At 48.2% G+C, this 16,629-nt stretch overlaps 1 protein-coding gene across 1 annotated transcript in view; it reads right to left on the bottom strand.

The window, feature by feature from the left end:
* The window catches only part of veph1 (ventricular zone expressed PH domain-containing 1), a 359,761-nt gene extending 344,161 nt beyond the window's left edge, over positions 1-15,600 (bottom strand). The window contains exon 1 of the mRNA XM_038816020.1: positions 15,390-15,600. The gene's annotated coding sequence lies outside the window, so the exon portion shown is untranslated. The remainder of the gene's footprint in view (positions 1-15,389) is intronic.
* Between the last annotated feature and the right edge of the window lie 1,029 nt (positions 15,601-16,629).

The raw sequence follows: 16,629 nt of genomic DNA, 5'->3' as shown, positions 1-16,629 counted from the left end.
TGCACTGTGTACGGCACTTCCCCTTTAAAATGAGGCCAGTGAAAGAAACAAGACTCTTTTATAAGACGACAGGGCTATTAATTCGATGGGAAGGTGATGGATGAAGGAAACGACATTCATCAGAGAGCCTCCATTTGAAATTACTTGCATAAACTCTGAACGGTGTTAACAAATTTTAATCATCAATTGTAACATTTTTCATATCAATAAGAAGCCCTTTACTGAGTTACTTTCAACATTGCGCACTATTTATCAGACCCAATGGTAATCAATATCATAGTCAGATTTATAAGGAGGATACAACTTTTACCCGTCAGCTTTGCTGGAGTCCATTATGAGGCTGTTAGAGGGTGAGTTCCAGGATTTAAACCCAAGGAATGGTGGTATATTTCCAAGTCAGGATGGTAAGTGGCTTGGAAGGGAACTTCCAGGTGGTGGGGTTCCCATGCATCTGCTGCCCTTGTCCTTCTAGATGGTAGTGGTCGTGGGTTTGGAAGGTGCGGTCTGAGGAACCTTGGTGAGTTACTGCAGTGCATCTTGTAGATGCTACACACTGCTGCTGTGCGTTGCTGGTGGAGGGAGTGAATATTTATGGAAGGGATGCAAATCAAGCAGGTTGCTTTGTCCTGGATGGTGTCAAGGTTCTCAAGTATTGTTGGAGCTGCATTCATCCAGGCAGGTAGAGATTATTCCATCACACCCCCGACTTGTGCCTTGTGAACAGGTTTTGGGGATTCAAGAAGTGTTACTCCTCGGAGAATTCCAAGCCTACAACCCAGCCTTGTGGCCACAGTATTCATATGACTAGATCAGTTTCTGGTCAATGGTAACCCCCGGATGTTGATAATGGGGCAGCGATAATAATGTCATTGACTGTCAAGGGGCGATGATTAGATTCTCTCTTGTTGGAGATGGGTCATTGCCTGGCAGTTGTGTGGCGCAAATGTAACTTGCCACTTGTCAGCCCAAGCCTGGATATTGTCAAGATCTTGCTGCATTTGGACATGAACTATTTCAGTATCGGCGGAGTTCTGAATGGTGCTGAACAGAGTGTAACCATCAGCAAACATCCCCACTTCTGACCTTATGATGGAAGACAGGTCATTGATGAAGCAGTTCAAGAAGGTTGGGTCATAGTCACTAGCCTGAGGAACTCCAGCAGTGATGTCCTGGAGTGCAAAGGACTGATCTCCATGTGATACTGTTAATTCACTGTGAGACCGTGAGAACGAGTGAACATTAGGCTTTAATATCCATGAACTCGCCTGCCAGAGTCGGCTGTACAAATGAGTGCCACCCACAGGTGGCCGGATTATATATGGCCCCGGTGAGGGCAGAGCCAGAGGCGGAGCCCACCGGGGTTCCAGTACAGTACCTGGAAGTAGCCCCTATCATCACTTCCAGGTCATGGGTCACATTATTATACAGGCAGTACAGACAGCTCATGCATTAGGTGATAAAAAAATCAAGTCCAGCGGGGGTGACGTGGGGTCCATTAGCGATTCACTCTGTCTGAAGGCCGGAAAGATCTTTTAGACCTCCTCAGGTCTGGCGATGCGACGGGCACAGTATTTGCCGATGATGACTCTGGGAGCTTGTCGTGTCTGGAGCTTGAGCCTCAGTCCGACGTGTCGAAGGCGTTTGGGGGGTGGGGGTAGGCAAGGCGGTGGCGTGTGGCGGCAGTGCCGGTGCGGGCCAAGACAGGAGACCCAGGGGATGCAAACGGTGCAGGGGGTGGCAGTAGGCAGCGGGGAGGGGGGCTCGTTGGCAGGGAACCAGCTGGCGCTAGATCTCGTAGGGAGACCGTATCGTGCCGTCCGGTAGTACTCGTCGATGGGAGTTAGGAAGTATATATTACGGTTGGTGGAGGGGAGGGGCCCTTTGAAGTCCATGCTTAGGTGCTCAAAGGGCCGGGAGGCCTTTAACAGGTGGGCCTTGTCTGGCCGGTAGAAGTGTGATTTGCACAGACCTGGCAGTCCCTGGTCATGGCCTTGACCTCCTCAGTGGTGAAGGGCAGATTGCGGGCCTTAATAAAGTGGGTAAGCCGGGTGACAGAGGTCACTGTGGATAGCCCGAAGTCGGTCAACTTGCGCGCTGGCGCATGTGCCGCGGGACAGGGCATCAGGGGGCTCGTTGAGCTTCCCAGGACAATACTTGATAGCGTAATTGTAGGTTGGGAGTTCGATCCTCAACCTCAGGATTTTGTCATTTTTTAGTTTGACCCGTTGAGCGTTGTCAAACATGAAGACGATTGACCTCTGGTCGGTGACGAGGGTGAACCACCTACCGGCTAGGTAGTGCCTCCAGTGCCGCACGGCCTCCACAATGGCTTGTGTTTCCTTTTTGACTGAGTGCCAGATCTCAGAAGTGTGGAGAGTTCTAGAAAAAAATGCTACTGGCCTGCCAACCTGGTTGAGTGCGGCGGCCAGTGCGATGTCTGACACATCGCTCTCTACCTGAAAAGGGACGGCCTCATCCATCACGTGCATAGCGGCCTTGGTGATGTTGGCCTTGATGCGGCTGAAGGCCGAGCGGACCTCAGTCATCAGGGGAAAAGTGGTGGTTTGAATAAGTGGGCGGGCTTTGTCCGCATAGTTGGGGACCAACTGGGTGTAGTACTAGAACAGCCCTAGGCATCATTTGAGGGCCTTGAGGCTGTGGGGGGGGGGGGGAAAGAGTTCCATGAGGGGGCGCATATGGTCAGGGTCGGGCCCTCGAACTCTGTTCTCCACGACGTAGCCAAGTTGTGCCAGTTGTGTGGAGAACGCACTTCTCTTTGTTGTACGTGAGGTTGAGAAATTGGGTGGCCTAGAGGAACCTCTGAAGGCTGGCGTCATGGTCCTGCTGCTCATGGGCGCAGATGGTGACATTGTCCAAGTATTGGTATGTAGCCCGCAAACCGTACTAGTCCACCATTCGGTCCATCGTTCTCTGAAAAACCGAGACCCCTTTAGTGACGCCCAAGGGGACCCTGAGGAAGTGGAAGAGTCGGCCGGCTGCTTCAAAAGCCGTGTAGTGGCATTCTTCCAGGCAGATTGTGAGCCGGTGGTAGGCTGACTTCAGATCGACCGTTGAGAACACATGGTACTGTGCGATCTGGTTGACCATTTCCGCAATGCGGGGGAGGGGGTACGCATCCAGTTGCGTGAACCGGTTAATTGTCTGGCTGTAATCTACAACCATCCGGTTCTTTTCCTCGGTCCAGATGACCACCACCTGAGCTCTCCGGGGGCTGTTGCTGGCCTCGATAATCCCTTCACTCAACAGTCGCTGGACCTCTGTCTTGATAAAAACCATATCTTGGAAACTGAACCGCCTGCTCCTGGTGGCGATGGGCTTACAGTCGGGAGTGAGGTTCGCAAAGAGCGACGGGGAGGAGACCTTGAGGGTTGCGAGGCTGCATACTGTGAGCGGGGGGTAAGGGTCCGCCGAACTGTAGGGTTAGGCTTCGGTGGCTGCATTGGAAGTCTAATCCAAGCAGTAGGGGGGGCACAGAGGTGAGGGAGGACGTACAACTTAAAGCGGGCGTACTCGGTGCCCTGCATTGTGGGGTTAGCGATGCAGTACCCCAGATCTGGACCGAATGGGATTCGGAGGCAAGGGAGATGGTTTGGGATATGGGGTATATGAGAAGGGAGCAAGCAGCGCCTTACCGTGTCGTGGTGGACAAACCTCTCCATGCTCCCGGAGTCGAAAAGGCACGGGGTCTCATGCCCGTTGATCCGGACGACCATCATTGAGTTTTTCAAGTGCTTCGGCTGCGACTGGTCAAGCGTAACTGCGCCCAGCTGCGGGTAGCCAGCTGGTCGGCGGTGTCGGGGTCACACAATGGCGGCCCCCATGAGTCGCACGTGTCAGGCTGAGTCGAAGATGGCGACCAAGATGGCCGTCCCCATCGATCGTACGTGTCGGTCGGTGTTGGAGTCGGCGATAAGATGGCGGCCCCCACAAGTCGCACGAGGCTGATGACGCGTCTGAAGGGGGCGTTCCGGACAGGCACGCAGCCACGTTGCGGGGTCTGTAAGTCCACGGGTCGGGCCTGGTGAGTGTTCGATTTTGGGGCTTTAGGTCGGCCCAGACAGACTCTGGCGAAGTGTCCCTTTTCCCCCCACAGTCGCTGCACGTCACTGTGCGGGCTGGGCAACGCTACCGGGGGTGTTGACCCTGACCGCAGAAGTAGCACTGCGGTTCCCGGGGCTGGACTGGCAGCCACGCAGCACAGGCCGGCGACGTAGTCGGGTCCGACGGGGGTCGCGACGATGGCGTCCACGAGGGGTCCGCCGGGTCCGCGGGGAACACACTGAGGTTCTGGTAGGCCAGCTCTAACAAGGTAGCTAGCTTTACCGTGTCCCGCAGGTCAGTAGTCCCGTTTTCCAGCAAGCGCTGCCTGACGTAGTTCGATTGCACCCCAGCCACGTAGGTGTCCTGGATCTGTAAATTCATGTATTCCTCCACAGTCACATCCCGGTAGCTGCAGTTCCTCGCGAGTTGGGTCAGTTTTTCCAGATACTCATCTAGCGATTCCCCAGTGCGTTGACGCGAGTCGTGAGGATATGTCAGGCGTACACCTCATTTACAGGCTTTATGAAATGCGCCTTGAGGGTTGCAACCGCTGCCTCTTACGTGGCCGCTTTCTCGATCATCACAGACATTCGATGGCTCACCTGAGCGTGGAGGAGTCGCAGCTTGATGGTTTCTGTGGGAGGCGTTGTGAAGGAGTCGAGGTAGGCCTCGAAGCAATGGAGCCAATGTTCAAAGGTCTCCTTGGCTTCTGACAGCGCGCATCGAGTTCGAGCTTATCTGGCTTTAGAGCAGCTTCCATGATGCTGTCGATGGATATTAAATTGTGATACCGTTAATTCACTGTGAGACCGTGAGAACGAGTGAACATTAGGCTTTAATATCCATGAACGCGCCTGCCAAAGTTGGCTGTACAAATGAGTGCTACCCACAGGTGGTTGGACTATATATGGCCCCGGTGAGGGCGGAGCCAGAGGTGGAGCCCACGGGGGTTCCAGTACAGAACCTTGAAGTAGCCCGTATCATCACGTCCAGGTCATGGGTCACATTATTATACAGGCAGTACAGACAGCTCATGCATTAGGTGAAGTACATTCACCACACTCCAACAACCACAACCATCTTTTTTGTGCCAGGTAGGACTTCAACCAATGAGGAGTTTCCCTGCCCAATTCCCATTGACTCCAGTTTTGCTAGGGCTCCTTGATGCCACATTCGGTCAAATATGGCCTTGGTATCAAGGCAGTCACTCTCACCTTACCTCTGGCATTCAGCTCTTTTGCCCATGTTTGAACCAAGACTGTAATGAGGTCAGGAGCTGAATGGCCCTGGCGGAACCCAAACTGAGTGTCTGGGCGCAGGTTATTGCTGAGCAAGTGCTGCATGATAGCACTGTTGATGATCCCTTCCATTACTTTACTGATGATGGAGAGGAGACTGATGGGGCGGTAATTGACCGAGGCGGATTTGTCCTATTTTGTGTGTACAGGAAACACTGGGGTAATATTCCACATTGCTGGGTAGATGCCAGAGTTGGAGCTGTACTGGAACAATGAGGCTAGGGGCACAGCAAGTTCTGGAGCAAATATTTTCAGTATTATTGCTGGAATATTGTCAGAGCTCATAGCCTTTGCAGTATCCAGTGCCTTCAGCCGTTTCTTAATATCACGTGGAGTGAATGATATTGGCTGAAGACTGGCATTTGTGTTGGTACCTTTGGTGGCGACTGAGATGGATCATCCACTGGACACTTCTGGCTGAAAGTGATTGTGAATGCTTCAACCTTGTCTTTTGCACAGATGTGCTGGCTCCTCCATCATTGAAGATGGGGATATTTGTGTAGCCTCCTCCACCAGTGAGTTGTTCAATTGTCCACCACCATTTATGACTGGATGTGGCAGGACTGCAGAGCTGAGATCTGATCCATTTGTTGTGGGTCTGAACACCAGCAAAATCTGTGCAGATCAATAAAAAGCAGGATGAATCAAGTTCGACTAATTACCACCCTAGAAGTATATCATTAACAACGTAATGGAAGGGGGTTGTCAATAAGCATACTCACCAATCGCCTGCTCGGTGATGCTTAGTTTGGGTTGGACCAGCTCCTACTCTCATTACAGCCTTGATCCATGGACAAAAGAGCTGAATTCCAGAGGTGAGGTGAGAGTGACTGCCCTTGATATCGAGACATTATTTGACCAAATCTTACATCAAAGAACCTTTTTAAAACTGAAATCAATGGGAATCGAGGGGGAAACTATTTACTGACACGTCACCGTTTATGAGAAACTTAAGTGGGCCAGCTACATAAATGTTGTGGTTACAAGAGCAGTTCATAGGCTGGGTAGCCTGTGGCAAGTAACTCACCGACTGACTCTCCACAGTCTTCCCATCACCTAAAAGACACAAATCAAGAATCTGATGGAATACTCCCCTCTTCCATGGATGAGTGCAGCTCCAGTAACATTCAAGAATCAGATTACCATCAAGGACAAAGCAGCCCCGCTTGACTGACGCCCCATTCACCACTTTAAACATGCACTCCCTCTGCCACAGGAGCAATGTGGCTGCTGTGTATCTCATCTATAAGATCAATGAAGCAGCAGCACACCAAAGCTACTTGGACAGCACCTTTTAAACCTGTGACATTATTCCCTGGAAGGATAGGGAAGTATGTGCATAGACAACTCAAAGTTCCAATGAAATTCACTCACCATCCTGACTTGGAACTCTGATAATAATAATAATAATCACTTATTGTCACAAGTAGGCTTCAATGAAGTTACTGTGAAATGCCCCTAGTCGCCACATTCCGGCACCTGTTCTGGGAGTCCGGTATGGGAATTGAACCTGCGCTGCTGGTCTTGTTCTGCATTACAAGCCAGCTGTTTAGCCCACTGTGTTAAACCAGCCCCTTCACCTGCCCTTCACGGTTGCGAGGTTCCCGGAACTCCTTCACTGACTGTACTTTGGATGTACCTACACCACACGGACTGCAGCAGCTTAAGAAGTTGGCTCGCCATCACCTCCTAAGGGAAATTAGACTTTGACAGTGGCACCCATCACATCCCACGAATGTTTCAAACAAAAAGTCATCACATGGATTTCTCCGTTGCACACTCACCATTACCCATCTATCTTGCTGTATTAGGGAAGCTACTCATCACCTGTACCCTCAAGCGGGCTTTGACCTACTGCAACAAGTGGTCAAACAGCTTCTTCAATGTTCCTCATATGCAGAATACACTTGCTCAGCTTTCTGGCACTTGTGTTCAATCTGAGCACATCAAAAGAACGACCCAATCCCACCTTTTGAGAATATTTTCTCTTTTTCCTTGCTCTCCTACTGATTCTTCTCCTTTTGTTTCTGTAGTTCCTTTTCCATCATCCTCATTTTTCCTTGCTTCTCTCCTATTTCTTCCAACACCTGTACTTTCTCAAGATCGTTATTGTTTCTGCTTGTTTGCTGAACCATTTTCCGTGTGTTAACATCTCTCTTTGCCTTGACCTTTTGCTCAAAGGATTTGTTGAAAGAATTTTTTCCTCAACATTCCCCCCGCATGTCTGTAACAGCAAGTCCCCGTAACATTTGGTGGTTGATTTGTTACAGATTGACTCCAACATTTATTGAAAAAATTTCATCACTAGGTGACTTATTTTTACCTCAAGTAACAATTAGTTTAATAAACTTGATCATGGTTACTTTAAAGGAATGGAAAGCTTCTGGGTGGGTGACTTTGTGCATGAATCATAAAAGGCATGTATGCAGAAACAGCATGTAATTAGGAAAGCTAACAGAATGCTAACATTTATTGCGAGTAGGGAGGTTTTGGAAACCATATTGAAGGAAGAATGTAAATGTGTTGGAAGCAGTTCAGAGAAGGTTTACCAGATTAATACCTGGAATGGGTAGGTTGTCCGAGGAGGAAAGGCTGGACAGACTAGGCTTGTATCCGCTGGAGTTTAGAAGAGGAAAAGGTGACCTGATTGAAACATGTAAGATCCTGACAAGTTTTAACAGGGCTGATGTGGAGAGGATGCTTTCTCTTGCAAGAGAATCTAGAACTAGAGGTCACTGTTGAAAACAGACACGAGACAAAATTGTTTTTTCTCAGAGAGTAATCTCTTCCTGAAAAGTTTGTGGAAGCAGTCTTTGAATACTTTTTAAGGCAGCGGTGGATAGATTCTAGGTAAGCAAGGTGGTGATGGGTTATCAGGGATAAGCGGGATACAGAATTGAACTTATCAGATCAGCAAGGGCTTATTAAATGGTGGAACAGGCTCGAGGGGCTGAATGGCCTACTCCTGCTCCTTGATTGTATGTGTAGACTTCCTCAGTGTTGATAAAGCAGGGATGTCAATTCATACTGAAAAGCATAATTTAAAATAAATTCACAGACAACCAAGCTCAGCTTATTATGATGTACAATTTTAATATCCATCTTTTCCAATAAAATATACTCTGCAAATTGTCTTAATAAAGCAATTCCTGTTGTTTGGCAAATCTTTTGGTTTAAGATTATTTTGCCATTCTAGTCAAACATTGTGGCACTCAATGGACCTGTTGTAAAAATGTTTGTGATAACTGAGACAGTATAGTTTGAGGTGATTTTGCAAGGAACCGGGACTGGGTGAGAATATGTAATTGGGTAGATCATAGGATTTACAGTGCAGAAGGAGGCCATTCGGCCCATCGAGTCTGCACCGGCTCCTGGAAAGAGCACCCTACCCAAGGTCAACACCTCCACCCTATCCCCATAACCCAGCAACCCCACCCAACACTAAGGGCAATTTTGGACACTAAGGGCAATTTATCATGGCCAATCCACCTAACCTGCACATCTTTGGACTGTGGGAGGAAACCAGAGCACCCGGAGAAACCCACGCATACACGGGGAGAATGTGCAGACTCCGCACAGACAGTGACCCAAGCCGGAATCGAACCTGGGACCTTGGAGCTGTGAAGCAATTGTGCTATCCACAATGCTACTGTGCTGCTGTGGTAGAGGAAATGAAAGGCGAGTTGCAAGCAGTTTGGGAAAATGTTTGATGCTTGGTGTGAAGTAGTGAAGAGAAAGAGAGAGTAACTAGCTTACAACATTAATTTTGAAGTTGAGGGCCGCATGGCATTTACTTCCCATCCCTGATTGCCCTGAGAACATGTTGATGAACCATTCTTGAACTCTGGCAGTCTGTGTGGTTTTTGCAGTTTGTTACAAACTACTTCAGCAGTTTGTTACTGCTTCAAAAGGTAATTAAAAGTAATCCACATTACGATGGGACTGGAGTCACTAAGCATCACAGAGCGAGGACTGCAGGTTTGCCCCCATAAAAGGATGTCACGTGAGCCAGTTTTGTGACTATTTACTTTGCTACTCTATCCCAAGAAACAACTCTGCACCATAAATCCTCAAGAGTTTCCTTCCCAACCTTGTACTCAAAGTATTGCAAGTTGAAGCTTCCCTCAAAGCCAAGAAACCAGTGACATTATTTGCAATAACAACATGTATGACATGTACCTGTTCAAAGGGAATAGGCATTCTAGAGGGGTATAGAGAACCACAGCCTTTAACCCACTGGCAAAGTCTAACAGACTGGTATTGGTTACAATTAGTGGGGTGGGAAGAAGTTGTCAAGATTAGCCCCCCATCAGGCATCTCCAGAGTGAGAAGGTCAGTGAGAGAGGAAATAGGATCAGTTGGAGCTGCAGCTTGTAAGGAGGTTGATATGGTGTCATGAGAATACCACAAGTGGCATAGAAAGTAGCTCTGTATATTTAAATGGGCTTCAAGCCTGGAACAATATCAAGAGCACAGGAAGGCAGAAGAATAATGATGGTTGGGGATAGAATTCTGAAACCAAAGCATCCAAGGCAGGGAATGAAAGGTAACACGACTTAACAACAGAGGACAGAGCAGGGACTTCATGCAAATAGCAGATTTTATTCATGAAGTTTTCCCACTCCTTAATTGCTACTACCTGATATACTCCTTCCTCAAGACTGTAACGGAAAGCATACACAAATTGAAGAAGTCATGCACATCAGTACTTACCATATACGCGAATGAGACTGGGATCTAAATAGATACTGAACATGTTTAATAATTATTATAATAATCACTTATTGTCACAAGTAGGCTTCAATGAAGTTACTGTAAAAAGCCCCTAGTCGTCACATTCCAGCACCTGTTTGGGGAGACTGGTACGAGAATTGAACCTATGCTGCTGTCTTGTTCTGTATTACAAGCCAGCTGTTTAGCCCACTGTGCTAAACCAGCCCCCTGGAGACCAGGGGCAGATTCTCCAACCCCCCCCACCGGGTCGGAGAATCGCCGGGGGCCGGCGTCAATCCCGCCCCCGCCGTGTCCTGAAGTCTCCGGCACCGGAGATTCGGTGGGGGCGGGAATCGCGCTGCGCTGGTCGGCGCCCCCTCCCCCCCCCCTCGCCCCCCCGGACGATTCTCCGGCCCGCGATGGGCCGCTGTCATGCTGGTCCCGATGGCGCGGATCAAACCACCTACCTTACTGGCGGAACCAGGCAGCATGGGCGGGCTCCGAGGTCCTGGGGGGGGGGAGGGGGGTCGCGGGGTGATCTGGTCCCGGGGGCTGCCCCCACGGTGGCCTGGCCCATGATCGGGGCCCACCAATCAGCCGGCGGGCCTGTGCTGTGGGGGCACTCTTTTCCTTCTGCCTTCGCCATGGTCTTCACCATGGCGGAGGCGGAAGTGACCCCCTCCCCTGCACACGTGCGGAGGTGACATCAGCAGCTGCTGACGCTCCGGCACATGCGCGGACTTCCGCCGGCCGGCGAAGTCCCTTCGGCCCCGGCTGGCGTGGCGCCAAAGGCCGTTCCCGCCAGCCGGCGGAGCGCCAACAACTCCGGCGCGGGCCTAGCCCCTCAATGTTAGGGCTTGGCCCCTAAAGGTGCAGAGACGTCCGCACCTTTGGGGCGGCCCGACGCCGGGACACCCCACCCTGCCGGTTAGGGGAGAATCCCAGCCCAGGTTTCAGCCCCAGGTTTTTCCGACAGCACAATTTAGCAAGAAATTTCCAAACTTGAAATCTCCCATCAACTGGCCAAATCAAGCATCATAATCCATCCAGGACTAGAACAGGACCACTGTGGTTAGACTGAGGTAGTATAACAATAACAAACAAAAGCCCTTTCAGATAGAGACTAGAGGTCACCGGGTTAGTAACACTCATCTCTCAGTACTGTAAGAATTAAAACTTGCAAAGTCTTTAAATCACTCTGAGTGGCACGGTAGCACGATGGTTAGTACTGTTGCTTCACAGCTCCAGGGTCCCTGGTCCACAAAAGAGCCTTCAATTTTCGCAACTGGGCCTTTGAAGCCCTCCTCAATGAGGTTGAGGCAAAGTAGGGGAGGCTGGCCACCTCAGCATGGGGGGCAGCCCTCATCAGCAGCAGGGCACCATGTATGGACTGAGGTGCGTATGTCTCATCCATAACCCCAGGATGGCAGATCAATATTGTAAGACGTTTAGTCGCCTGACAAGGGGAGGGAAGATAAGACATTTCTTTCCAATATCTTCTTTTTCCATGCCCAATCTGTCAGGTTCAGGCAAAGTCAGTCCAGAACCCCATCCACCCCACCTTCTGAAAGATGCAGGTTTTTCCAACATTCTCCTCCAGCATATTAACGATGAATGGAATGAACAGGAAATGACCCATATCTTCATGTTCAGTTGTTAGCAATTGCTGATTCGTCCAGTCTAATGGCTTTAATGAACTGTGGTCAACCACAAGTACCTGTGCATCTGAACATCTGGGTGGAAGCTTCCAACCAAGCTCAATTAGAGGAAACTCACCTTTTGAGTCAGGGGGTGCTAGTTTTAGAACCATACAGTGCAGAAGGAGGCCATTTGGCCCATCGTGTCTGCACCGACCCTCTGATTCTATCTAGGCACATCTCTATCTATCTATCTCTGTAACCCAGTAACCCCACCTAACCTTTTGGACACAAGGGAGTAATTTAGCACGATCAATCCACCTAATCTGCAAATCTTTGGACCGTGGAAAGAAACCGGAGCACCCAGAGGAAACCCACGCAGACATGGGAGAAAGTTCACACTCCACACAGACAGTGACCCAAAGCTGGAATTGAACCCAGGCTCCTGACGCTTTGAGGCAGCAATGCTAACCACTGCGCCACCATGCCTCCCTTTGGGCAGGATTTGTGGGCAGAGATTCATTCAAGCAATAGTTGCATTGGACGAACTTTAGGTTACTCGATATTTGGCCGCAAATGAGATATTTTATGTTACAATATTTGATTCAGTTTCTTCTGGATTAAGCTGTAATCAATCTGAGCAGTAATCAAATGGAAACGCCCCGCATGTTCAGAAATAGAAACACAGGGTGCAATTTTCCATCCCCTTGCCACATTTTCTGGCTTCTTCCCTGCTCTGATGGCACAGTAAAATTATTCCACCCATAAATCTAACAAATCACAGAGAAAAATAAGACAATATCAACTACAATTCGACAGATATAATAAAAATATTTTAAATGACAATAGTCACACAGAATTTACTCCATTACTCAATTCATCTTTTTTCTTACTTTTAGAAAATGTTGTGGTCTAAGAAATAAATAAAGAGAATATGAATTATCACAGGGGTCATAAAGCAAATTCCAAAAAAAAACATATCTGGATGCATATCAAGCCGATATGTACTTTGCCTCGACTAAAACACCTCGCTTTTTTTCTATAACTCCCGTTCCTTTCAAATAGCAAGAAAACCTCCTTGGGGTGACTGCTGCAGTCACTGCACAGCAACAGAATTAATTGGTGCAAAATGTAAGAGGAAATAACTGTTTAAAATGTTTGTACTATGTGACTCCTGCCACACAAAGTTTAGAACTTGCAATTCATAATTTTAATGCACTTTCACCTGGTCAAGAGCTTTTTCTGTATGGATTCTCAAATATTTCTTTATGTTAAAAGACGACTCTGCAGTTGCAAAGGATTGGAAGAGATTGTGAGCGGGATTCTCCCAGTCCTGGGCCGAGCTGGAGAATCCCCGCGAACGGGCCACGCCGCCCCAACGCTGGCACACGATTCTCTGCGGTGCGGAGAATCAGCGGCATTGGCACCAGCGTGGTTGGCATGGTGCCAGTCGCAGGCCGCTCTACGTGGCCAGCCCGCCAATTCTCTGGCCCAGATAGGCCGAGCGGCCATAGGAAAAGAGCCGAGTCCCGCTGGTACCATTCTAACCTGCTCTGGGCTGGCAGGATCTTGGCGTGTAAGGGTCGGGTGGTGGCCTGTGGGGGTGGGAGGGGGGGGGGGGGGTGCCTCCGCTGTGGCCTGGCCCGCGATCAGGACCCACTGATCGGTGGGACGGCCTCGGTGGCTGGGGGCCTCCTTTCCTGCACGCCGGCCTCTGTAGTCCTGCGCCATGTTGCGTCAGGGCCGGCGCATTGAAGGAGACCACTGCGCATGCGCACATTGGCGCCGGAGCCACTGCGCATGTCCTCGTTCGTGCCAGCGCCACTGCACATGTCCTCGTTGGCGCTGGCGCAACTGCGCATGCGCGGATCCTGCGGTGCACAATTCACGCCGGGATCTGCAGCTGGAGCGGCGCAAACCGTGCTGGCCCCCTGTAGGGGCCAGAATTAGACGTGGGAGTGGCCCGTTCACGTCATCGTAAAATGCAATGGTGTTCACGACGTTGTGGAAACACTGCCACGGGATTGGAGTATCCTGCCCTGTGGCTTTGATACATTAGGTCCCAAAATGGTCTCAGTTCTAATGCTAGATTTTGAAAATACTATAATTACATTAAGCCTCATTTTTTGTACAGGTGGTTTACTCAATGTTTAGGCAGCCACTCTGTGAAACAAAATACCATCAAACAGGACATGCTGGGACAAAGTTACATTTTTGTATCAAATTCCTGAGTGCATTTACTACTGAACAATGATCCCTTAGACTTTTGTATTCATTATGAATCTGAAGTACTGGCAGAAACTGCTAACTTTGCTAACAGGCAGCACATAGTCCATCAATTTCACACAAAAATTATAACTACATTTGGAACAAAAAGCATCAGGATCAATTACATAGTTGAAACATTACCTTATTCTGTGATCTAACATCATGATGTATATTTTGCAACTAGTCACTTGTAGCACAATAAACGATTATTCTGCCAACGTCCAATGCATGAAAGCATCATTTCGACTCAAAGAGTACTTTGCTGCACTGTAAATTCTCATCAGAATTACAATTTGCCCTGATGAATTTGCTCCAGAAATAGAGTTTGCGTTGTACAAAATTGTGCTGAATTTATGGTAAGATTTTCAATGCAATATTTAAGGTTTCGGCAAGCATTCTTAGTAGTATGCCAAATAAAGCGTCCCTCTGTGTGTTCAATCACTCAAAAGGATATACAAAGTAGCGGCAAGCAACTATAGGCAACATTTCCAGGAAAATACACTCTTGAATTTCCCAGTGGGTGAAATAAAGTCCCAAAATACCTGCACTAAAATAATAAAACTGCAAAAATTCCTGTAAATTCTGTTAACAATAAATCCAGAATTAATGGCATCAGTAAGTCACCTTTTCCCACAAAATTAGCAAGTCAGATGGTCCTCCAGCAGGAACATGTGTATCTGGACGCCCGTCCGCTTGAGACACGCTGTGACCCACGGAGTGCATGGTGGAAATGGCTAGGATCGATTTCATTTTTGTTTCACCAAGAATGTGTTATTCCTTATGCCATTTTGAAGGAGGCAGTACTGTTACATGACTAGATTTCTGATTGATGGCAATATCATCCGAATTGCCAATTAGGAACTTGTTTTCATTTATTCTATCCTTTCAATAACATGATTAAAACTTACGCGATAGAGCATGAACACACATTTCCGCATCCCCTATTTTGTGACTTGCACCTTCTAGATATATTCTACTAATGATACCATTGCTCACTCTCCACATACCTGCTCACTGACATTCGCCACTTAATCCAACTGAGGTCATTTTAATTTTTTTTTAATCTCTCACGTTGACAACAGAAATAAAACATTTTCGAGGAACATCACTGTCATGTTGGAGAGTTCAACGAGAAGTCTGTGCAACGAACACAATGTTCTCGTGAACATTTCCAAGAGTCAGCGCGCATTTAGCGTGAAACTTAGGAAAAGGCTTCCCGAGGAGACCCAGAGACAAACAGGCCAGGAAATTCGCCTGTGATCTTCCTTTGATCATTTTCTGAAAGTAAATGAATGCAAAAATACTTCTACAGCCCAATATCTCGCCTGCTCCGTTAGATTCGGTCCTGGCATTTTGCTAAGATAGCAAGACAGGTGGAAGTTCCAGCAAATTATTTGTCTTCAAAGCTTACTTTTTTCTTCTTCTTCGGCAGTCGAAAGCTGTTACGTGGGGAGATTTTGCGCATTCGTGTTTCTTCGCAACACAATCATTTGGACGGACAGTCTCAGCGTATTATTCCCCTCTCGGTGGTGAAAGATCCAAAAGCGATTCTGGACTGTCCCACCAGAGCCAACAGCGCCCCCGAGCGCCAATGTTTCCACTTTGCAGCCGAGCACTGGCACTCGCCGTTCCTCAGCAGAATTTCTCTCCCAGAGTGGCTACCAAGGCAAGCTAGCCGGTCCTTTCAAAGGGATTCGTGTTGAAATCGGGAGACTAAAGATAATGGGCTCAGGTGATTACACTGGATTTAGATGATGGGATAAAAAGCCGCATATGCAAATCCAAGATAAGGGGCATGTTCAGCATTGTAGTGGGAGCATAATATTACATAGGTCCCGACAGGTTAAGTCAGTGTTCTTCAAACTTTTTTTCTAGGGACCCATTTTTACCAACCAGCCAACCTGGGGGACCCAACCTGGCCGACCTTTGCGACCCAACCTGCCGACCTTCGCGACCCACCATTTTCTCTTACCTTGTTTGCTGCTGACAAAAATGGAGGAAATGGTTTTGGGTCCCTTTGGCCCTCGTACACGCTCCTCCAATGGAACCTGTTGGATGAAGATGAAGCCTTCCGGTGTCAGAAAGTATGGAGTCTCCATCTGTCCAAAGTCCTGCATTTTTTTTCCTGTAAAATTTTATCAAATAAAACTCCCCTGAACTTGTAAAAAAATGAATAAAATAAATGAATAAAATGAATAAACCCCCCCCCCCCCGAACTTATAAAACAAAAAGCTGCGACCGTTCCAAAAAATAGCGGCCGCACTGCGCATGCGTGCCTGCGCATAGTTTTTTTTACTTTAGATCTTTATTGAAAATGTTCTCTACCAGTGTACAAATCTTTCTAGAAACAGGGTTGTGCACAAGCTGCAACTAAAGTTGTACATACAGCACCTCATTGCTTCAATGAGGTAGGTATACATCAGTATCAAAGAACAGGCAATTTACAAAGTGAGAGTAAGGAAAGTTAGCACAGATTTTAAAAGGCTTTTAAAAACAGATCCAACATGGCTTGTCCATTGGTCCGAAGGCCATCGAGAATCAGGCTTAGTGTAAACATCTTCATTGTTTTCAGAACATGTACCGGGGTGAATTTCCCACTTAAGACCCAGAAACCAAAAGAAAACAGAATCACATTTCAGCTACAATAGCAA

The sequence above is a fragment of the Scyliorhinus canicula genome, chromosome 13 (assembly GCF_902713615.1).
Source record: "Scyliorhinus canicula chromosome 13, sScyCan1.1, whole genome shotgun sequence".
NCBI lineage: Eukaryota > Metazoa > Chordata > Chondrichthyes > Carcharhiniformes > Scyliorhinidae > Scyliorhinus > Scyliorhinus canicula.
The sequence above is the reverse complement of the archived record's forward strand: the minus strand, read 5'-3'. Positions and strand labels throughout refer to the sequence as shown.